This window comes from Pteropus medius, unplaced genomic scaffold (genome assembly GCF_902729225.1).
Source record: "Pteropus medius unplaced genomic scaffold, Ma_sr-lr_union100, whole genome shotgun sequence".
In the NCBI taxonomy this organism is placed as follows: Eukaryota; Metazoa; Chordata; class Mammalia; order Chiroptera; family Pteropodidae; genus Pteropus; species Pteropus medius.
The window spans coordinates 4,643,061-4,652,167 of record NW_024354550.1 but is presented as its reverse complement, the minus strand read 5'-3'; the positions used below and the strand labels follow the sequence as shown (position 1 = coordinate 4,652,167).

The following is a 9,107-nucleotide window of genomic DNA, read 5'->3' as shown; positions in this document are numbered from 1 at the left end:
CCTGGGCTGGACAAGAATAAGAAAATATATCACCTCTATGCAAGGGCTTCACAAGAGAAGTTTTGTCTTCACAAAGGAGTGAAGGTCCAAATAAAGTAAAGGAATAATCTTGTCATTTATGTATATGGATTTATCCCACAAAGATAGTATTACTCAAATTTTATCTCCCATATCTCCTTGCATATAAAAGAAACTCAGTAAGTATTTTTAAATAATATTAATTTATTTTTCACATTCAAGCTTGATATTAAGTCTATTTAAACTTATCTTAATAGCATATTTCATTTCAAAAAACAATTACTATATAAATGTACATTTTTATACTTTATACTTAAAAAACTAATTCTAATAATGAAAACATTGTTTTTTATTCAAATATAAAAACTTTACAACTCAAGAAATAATATACTGACATGCAAAAATTATATAATTTTACTTTTAAAACCAATAATATTCATTTTAGCATACATAATCAGAAGTGATGTAATTTTTTATTTTTATTTATTTTTAGCTCTTTTAAGATATAATTGATGTGATACGCTTTTCTAATAAAATATGTTTATAGTTTTTTTCCATATTTCAGTCATAAAGAAACAATAAGAATAATATATATAAGTAAAACATTTAATTTAATTTAAAAAAGCATTCTGTTTAAAGTTTACATCAATATTATTAATAATATACAAAACATACAAGAAACCCAAATGTCTATTAACTAATGAATGGATAACCAAAATGTAGTATATTTCACACAGTAGACTACTACTCAGTAATAAAAAGGAATGAAGTGCTGATACATGCTACAATACAAATACATCTCGAAAATATCACGCTAAGCAAAAGAAGCTATTCACAAAGACCACATATTTTATTATTCCATTTTTATGAATGTTCAGAATAGACAAATGTATAAAGACAGAAAGTAGATTAGTGGTTGAAGGAGTCAGACACCAATTTGAGGGTGAAGGAAAAAGGGAATGGGTAGAATGTTAATGTATATAAAGCTTCTTTTGGGGGGTGATAGTCTAAAATTAGTTTATGATGATAGTTGCACAGTTTTGTACATGCGCTAAAAACCATTGCATTGCTTACTTTAAATTTGTGTATTTTATGGTATGTAAACTATTTTTCAATAAAACTCTTTAAAAGTAAAAAGCTTTCTGTCTGAGGTCTCCCTCCAGGATAATCTGCTGGTTAATCCTATGATAAGGTCTCCAACAATATTTTCTCCTATTTCATCATTCCCTCTGTTTTCTTTACTTCAGGATGGATCTCTTTTTCTGTCTTTAATTTCTATGAAACGTTTCCAGAAGCATTGCTGGTAACACAGAGACCTACTCCATTCAAGGACATACAAGTTTCATTTAAGATTTTACTTTTCAAATTACTTAACCTTAATTTCTTCATGGCTGACAGAATGACTTCCTACCTCTTCTCTTTCCCTTGGTAATAAATATAAAACATATTCTGAACATGACTAAATGTTAATTATAAAATAAACTTCCAAAGCCAATTGTAATACACTGGGTGTCCCAAATCTTCTTCCCAAATATCAAAGTCTGATTTTCCAGGATTGTTAGCATGGTTGAAATCAAAATAGCCTGCTTCTAGCATTTAGTCTTATGATCCTGACAAGAAAAGGAATAAATGTGGTAGAACAGCTGTACATTTTCAGGAATGATAAACTTCAGTTGGAATTTTTTAAACTAAAGTTTTGCATTTGAAGTTTATACCAGCAATTAACTTTAGACAGTCACATATGATCCAAAAATAGGGCTTTGAAAATGAAAGATGAAAAGCAGCACAACAGAATAAGTTTGGTCAAAAGAAGATATAACAAACAAGTAAGTAATGCAGGAAGTAATCAGATTCAGAGAATTGTGGTATCAAGAACTTAATAAATTGAAAACCATTTCTGGGGAGAAATATATCATAATGACAGTTTCTTGCATTACATTATGAAGGTAACAAAATTTAAGAGTCAAAAGACTCATCAGAAATATGCTACTTTATAATTAATGAGAAACAGTAGATGAAAGAAAATTGAAATATGTTTATTTCTCTGATCACAGAAGCCCAGGTAATGTATGAAATATGAATACTTCAAAAGTAAAGAAAAATGTTATATGTAAAAGTTGTGAAACTTTATAAAAATTGTTATTTTAACTTTTCTGATCCAATATTAGAGATTTTGATTTGTAATATCAAATAAATTTAAGAATCTGGGTCCATTATCTTTTGAAAGGTGATAATTTGTACTAAATGGAAGTTGTGCATAATCTTGGTTAATCGCAAATAAGCACCTTGACTCACATTGAGGGACTCAAACTATATTATACTTTATGTCAGAGTTCTGAAAATCCTCAGTTTTGTTTACATATGTGTATATATATATATATGTATATGTATATATGTATATATATATATGTGTGTGTATATATATAAACATTTTTGATACATTACTTGGAATATTTTTATGACATGGTGAACAAAAAATTATTAGTAACTAAATCTCATATTATCAGTATTTGATCGCTGTGCTAAAAAAAGAAAAAAAGTCTAGTTGCTAAACAAATGCCCTCAATGAAGTGGATTAAAAATTCCAATATTTTCAACATTCAGTGGCAGACTTTGCAAGCAAGAGAGAGCTGCAAATCATAGTCTCCTAAATCAGGATTTTAATTAGAAAGCTAAATTATCCTAATCATATATTTTCACCTAAATGAATAGTGTTGATTCTAAAAATGAATTTTAGTTTTGTTGCTCATGTCTATAGCCTCTCCTCAAAGAAAAAAGTAAAAAAGTTTAAAATAAGCGTATTGTATTTCTTTGGTTCTGCCTATGGCAAACGTGTAAAGTACATAAGATCAGTACCATCTCTTCCTTTCACTGTGTTTTTTTCTGCCTTCAGGAGAATAGATGCTTCTGAAACCCCAGGCTGACTTTCAGGCATGTGTAGGAGCCTTTCAGACCTTTTCTACGTGAGTGAACAAAGAATGGCAAACACTGTTTCTCTCTACTAACCTGCTGGGAAGAGTTATGTGTTGAATGCTTCATTCTCTTATGTGGCTCCCTGCTTAATAAGCTTTCAGTTAAAGAGGTAATTGATGCTGATTTTTTAAAACAGAACATTTTATCTTCTAGAAGGACTTTCACATTTATTGGGAGATTCTTACTGAAAAACATTTTATGACAAAATTTAGGATGAATTCATTAAATGTATTTCATGTGGATTTTTTACTTCAAAATATATTAATATTAATATACATAAAATAAAAATTAATTTTAGAAGGCAAGAATGACAATTATAATACAGTCAGTTAAAATTTGAGTAAATAAATTAGTTAAAATTAAAATATATGCTATCAAACATTCCATTTAACTAATATTTTTAATGTCTCATTTGAGGCAAAAGAAATATCATTATAATATTTAGGCAATTGAAAAAGATAGCCAAGTCTATACATTCAAATAAATTATTCCTTCTATGTCAGCTCTCTACAGTAGCAATGAATTAGCATTAGCTATAAAGTTTCAAGTACACAGTTTCCATTGTAAGTAAACCTAATTAATATAGGCCAAGCAAAATCTAGGAACCTATATAAAAATAAATCTACTTTAATTTATACCTCTAAAATTAACAAAGTTTGACCACACTAAAATTTCCCATTTGTTGCATATAGAAAATGCTTAAGTAATTTTAAAAAGAGTTAAAGCAATTATGGATAATAAATGAAACAAAATACCCAAAGCCTGTTCATGTTTTGTTGAACGTGTCCATATTGAGTTGAGTATTGTATTTTGTGTCATTTGAAAGGACACATGTTCATGTAATGTGAGATAGATAGACATGAGCGAAGGGAAACAAAGAAATGAAGGCCCAGCCCAGAGACCTTCCTTAAGACCTCCCTGGAACACCCATTTTATAGTTATAAATCACCCCTGCATCCTGAGGAACAAAAGAAAGAAGGGCCATAAACCTATCTGTGGTTTAATCTGGCCACACACGCTTGCACAGTAAGGACTACTCTGATGTTCATTTCATCTAGCTTCATTATACTATCATTATAATATCATGCCTATGCCCAGAAGTTCATGAATCTAATTATAACAAGCTGAATTCTGGGCAACCTCATGCCCAGTAGGCAAAGAATTGCATAGCAGCCAAATGGCAATCAAAATGATTTTGCATTCCAATTATCTAGCACCGCCTCTGTAACCACACATCACGGCCACAATATAAGGTTTATTTCCTGAATTCTATGCTGTTACAGCTCTCTTTGCTGGTAACCCATCCCTCCTTTGGAGTAAACTCTATCTTTTGTCTTTTTACCTCACAAATTCTATGGGGCTGCAGCCTTCCTTGGCGTGACCGTCTGCTTCTAAAATGTACTTTCAATAAATCTTACTTTTTCTAAATCTCGGTGACCTGTAATTCTTTACTGATTCATTGGGGAAGAACTGAGGACCACCTCCATGTTGCTGGGGCAACAGCAGATTTCACGTCACTCCATGTGGTAACAGAAATAGCCAATAAAAATGTTTATTAATAAAAGTGACTAAAATGTTCTAGGCAATGGTTTTGAGTTATCAGATGAATAAAGCCCTTATTGTGTGACTTTTGTACCACAAGTACATTCTTTCAATCTACGTTTTTCTGACAGTAAATGTAAACGCTCAGTATCTGTTCATGAAATAGCATTGCTCACAAATCAAAGCCTTAAAAGGAATATTATTGTCATACTTCTTGAGATGATGAGAGCTCTTCAGACCTACATCTCTAATGTCTTGTGACTATAATCATAGAGAGGCTTTCTTAATTTAATAATGTTTAGGATTAATTTGCTAAATTTTGTCGGCCCATTCATGATTGTACCCTTAGTAAATTGTTCTAGGATGAAAATTTAGAATAACACTGCCTACCTGTCCACCAGAGAAAGATGATTACAGTTATTTTGAGAATGTGTTAAAATGACATTGGCAAAAGGAATAGAATCTGATGAAGCTATGGATATACTGACAACTGAGATTTTATTTTAAGCTGATATAAGTGTAACATTCATTAGGTAGGATGGTAGTAATCCTGGACTATTAGTTGTATTAGCATGTCTAACCTGGCCTATAATTTCTAATGCTAAACTGAATGGTAGGAATAGCTGTTCTTCTATAACTCTCAAGTTGAAGCTTATATCTGCTCTTCTATGATGATTAGATGAATGTCATAGAAATCCTTTAGCAGAGAGCCGTTGTCAATTAGTATTTTCATATAAAATTGTTATAGAGATTATTCTGTCTGTCACAGACACTTATAAATATCATTCATTCATTCACTTCCTTAAGTAATGGTGAACTACCATCCAGTTTGGACAGATTATATAATGCTAGTAAAACTAATAGGCCAAAATTGCAAACATTTTACCTGATAGATTTTATTATTATATCATATGAAATTTAAATCTTGGTGATCAGAAATAAATATGTATAGGAGCTACTAAATATTTTTATTAACATTTATTATCTAAGAAGCTTTCATTTTAAAATCATTTGGGGGATTAAAAATGGTTTTGTAATTCTGCGTTATCTCCAAAGACTGTTAATTGTGGCCAAATAAAACACATCCAGTAAAGCTATTTATATCAGAAAGTTTTGCTTTTGATTCTTCTGATAGAACATCAAAGCTCTTACCTTTTGATCATATTTTAATTTTTTGAATAAAGTCGATATATACTAATTTAATAACCTATTTAATGCACCAATTTCAGCAAATGGTCCATGATATAAATACATATTAGTCATGTTTACACTATCCACAACTCTCGTTAAATTGATAGTGGAGATTTTAGTCAAGCAACATTTCATAAAGAAATTGTGGACAAGGTCTTTGTGAAAAATTTATAGAGTTAATCTTGAAAACAAAATAAATATATAGCACTGTCATGCCCATCAGTCTGCTTGTGGCTGTAAGTCTTATTTCAGATATTACCCTCACATCAACAAAGTTGAATGGCTTTAAACCCACCTTTTAAGTGAAAATGCATGCATAAAATGAATGGATAATATTCTAAATGTGGCAGTGATTTTAACAAACAACATCCTTAAAATAAACTACAATGTTATATTTATACATTTTCATGAGAATAGATATAACAACTGGAGGATGTTAGTCACTCAGAGAATTTGTTATAGACAGTTAATATGGGGCGGAGCTAGCCACTGGTCATGCCATTAAGCAATTCAGAGAATCTCCATAGGCAAATTTAAGTATATACAATATCTGTACTCAGTCATGGAAGTCAGAAATGAAAACAGATTCCACATAATGGTTCAACTGTTTCATTTTTAATGGTCATTAGTGACCTATAGACAAGGCTCAACCTGCTAGATAAACAACCAATTTGTTTGTTTTAGAAATGTAAACAAGGAATAATTTATTCATGTGTTATTTTTTTTTGCTTTAGCACATTAGGTTGTATTTGTTTTCTGACATATGTAATCTTAATCAAAACTCCTCTAAATTCCAATTTTCTTCAGAATCTTCAGCATTTTCTTTTATTCTTTTGAATAACTTCAGTGTGAAATATCTGCAATTTCTAAAAGCAGGGTAGATTTCTTTCATTTTTTTTTTAAATAAGCCAAATCTGTTATCTGTTACAAAATTATGTATATATAATGTGTATGTATATATGTTTAAAATATAAATAAATAAATGACTAAAATTATGGGTAAGTAAACTAAAATATACATCTTTTTTGGGGGGGTAAAACTCAAGTTCACTAAAGCAATAATGCAAGTTTTCCTTTAGTTAACTAACTTTACTAACAATTTAAAAAGAACAGATATTAAAATAGTATTTAAAGCAGAATTACCTGAATGAATATATAATCAATGCATTTACTTTAACAATACACAGATCATAATAAAATAAATCAACTGCATTTCTTCATGGTCACATCTCATATGTAAAACTATGATAAAACCAGAACAATGTAATTCCAAAAAAAATACATAATGTGAGTATGATAAATTCTGTCATTAGAAGTACTATTTACAAACTTGGCCTCTGTAAGAATTCCGATAAAATCTCTTAAATTAAATTTCTAACCACAAGTCAACATATAATTGTTTTGTGGCCAAAGCCCAACTTTAAACTCGTTCAAAGACAGAATTCAACCAAATATATTGTGGGCATCTATGTCTCCTTTGCTGTATTTTGAATGAGATTTGTATATGAGCTAAGCCATAGATCTGGTTTTTATTCCCCAGTAAGAGAGAATAAAAGGGTGCTTTAGATTGAAGCTCTCTGTGTATATTTCTCTTTTCATTAAGGTCCATAAAGAAAGAAAATTGGATTAAAATGGCTAAAAATTCTTAGAACAATTCCCACAAATGCCAATAATTATAGATTTGGGTTTCTTTGGTTCTCATGGCTCTAATCTTTAGTAGCTTATTACAAGGAACAACACAGCATCAGATACTTTCCATATGACACACATGTAACATCCTCGCAAAACAGGCCATAGGCCAAGATTCTGGTTCAAATTCAGTTGGATTTCAGTGATGCGGTAGGAACCATAGGAAATGTGACAAATACTGCACTGTCCATACTACTGAGATGAACTGCACCATAAAGAGGCCAAACATTAGGGTTTCCATTTTCATGTCACCTACAATTCTGAAGTAGGCCATTGAGTCAATCTTTATTGAATGCGTATTTTATTTTTTTAATGTTTAAATTTTTTAATATTTATTTATTTATTTATTTAGGCAAGGCAACCCTTGATTAACCTTACAGATTGCAAGGATTTTGTCAGTTTACAATCCCTTATTTTTTAAGCCTACAGCACCTGGTCTTCCTAGGTGGTCTCTCATCCAAGTACTAACCAGTCACTACCCTGCTTAGCTTCTGAGATCAGACGGGATTGGGCTTGTTCAAGGTGGCATGGCTATAGACTTGAATGTGTATTTTAATGCTAGGCTACAAAGATTTTTTTTTTGTTTTTGTTGGTGGTGGTATTTTTAACAAAGTGTAGCACAAACTACCTGGCTTAGAATTTCAGCAAAGTTGTTTGTCAGAGATTCAAATAAGATCCTGTGACGAGACTTATTAATCTGGGACTGAGTCTCTCATCATTTATAAGATTGAAGAAGAAAAGGACCTTTTCTTCTCTGTGTTTAATTATACATTAGAAAATATATTTTATCCTCAAATACAAAGTGACATTGGATCCCATCATTTAAAATAAATAATTCAAAAGCTTAAAATGTTTCTAGGTTGATATCAAAATGAAAGAAATAGTGTTTATGAGCTTGGGGTCACCTATTGCAAATTAAAGTCTAAAGATGAGGATTTAACCCTTTCATTTATTTGCTTAACACATACTTTGTGGACACTACTAACAACAGGCCAAAGTCTTAAATAAACAGTTAATAGACTCTTTGGCACAACCATAAATGTCTATATTTCAACCAGGTGCTGTTTCGGGCAAGAAATATATGTATTAACTCAATTCCCATTTAGGAAGAAAAAAATGCAGCTCACAGTCACAGTTAATTGAGACTGAAGCAAATCTGACTGGATTTCAATGTGAAAATGAAGTATAAAAACTGTTCTCAGGGTTTTTTCTAAACAGAACTCATCCCTAATCCTAATGTAACAGAAATGTATACATAAATCGGATTCATCGAATGAATCTTTGGCTAACAACTGTTTGAAAATGAGGTTAACATCAAGCATAAGGACTCTAACTTTTCTAGGATTTGATATTTTCCGCAGTTGAGAATTCCTATATTTTGTAAATGAAAAAACCACTACTAAAAGCAGAATGCTGTAAATAGAATGGTGCCATTCATTTCCAAAGAAAGGTATTTCATGGCAAACTTTGTGGATAAGGTTAAGACTGCAATCCACAGTTATCTTGGGTTAAAAGCCGCAGTAGCAAGTGCCACTGGCGAGTATTCTCAGGGTAAATGGAAATAGGTTAAAAAGTTCCCCCGATCACTGCTATTGTCAACATATTCATGTATTATTTTAATATATATTTATATCTTACTTCAGTTTAGTGTTAATTTTTGAAAATTGTATTGTGTTGACTATAGCAGTAACTACT

The 9,107-nt window shown here is 30.8% G+C and overlaps 1 pseudogene; it reads right to left on the bottom strand.

Annotated features, from left to right (window-relative positions):
* Positions 1–7,832: 7,832 nt before the first annotated feature.
* LOC120596671 (uncharacterized) lies at positions 7,833–7,951 on the bottom strand (annotated as a pseudogene).
* Between the last annotated feature and the right edge of the window lie 1,156 nt (positions 7,952–9,107).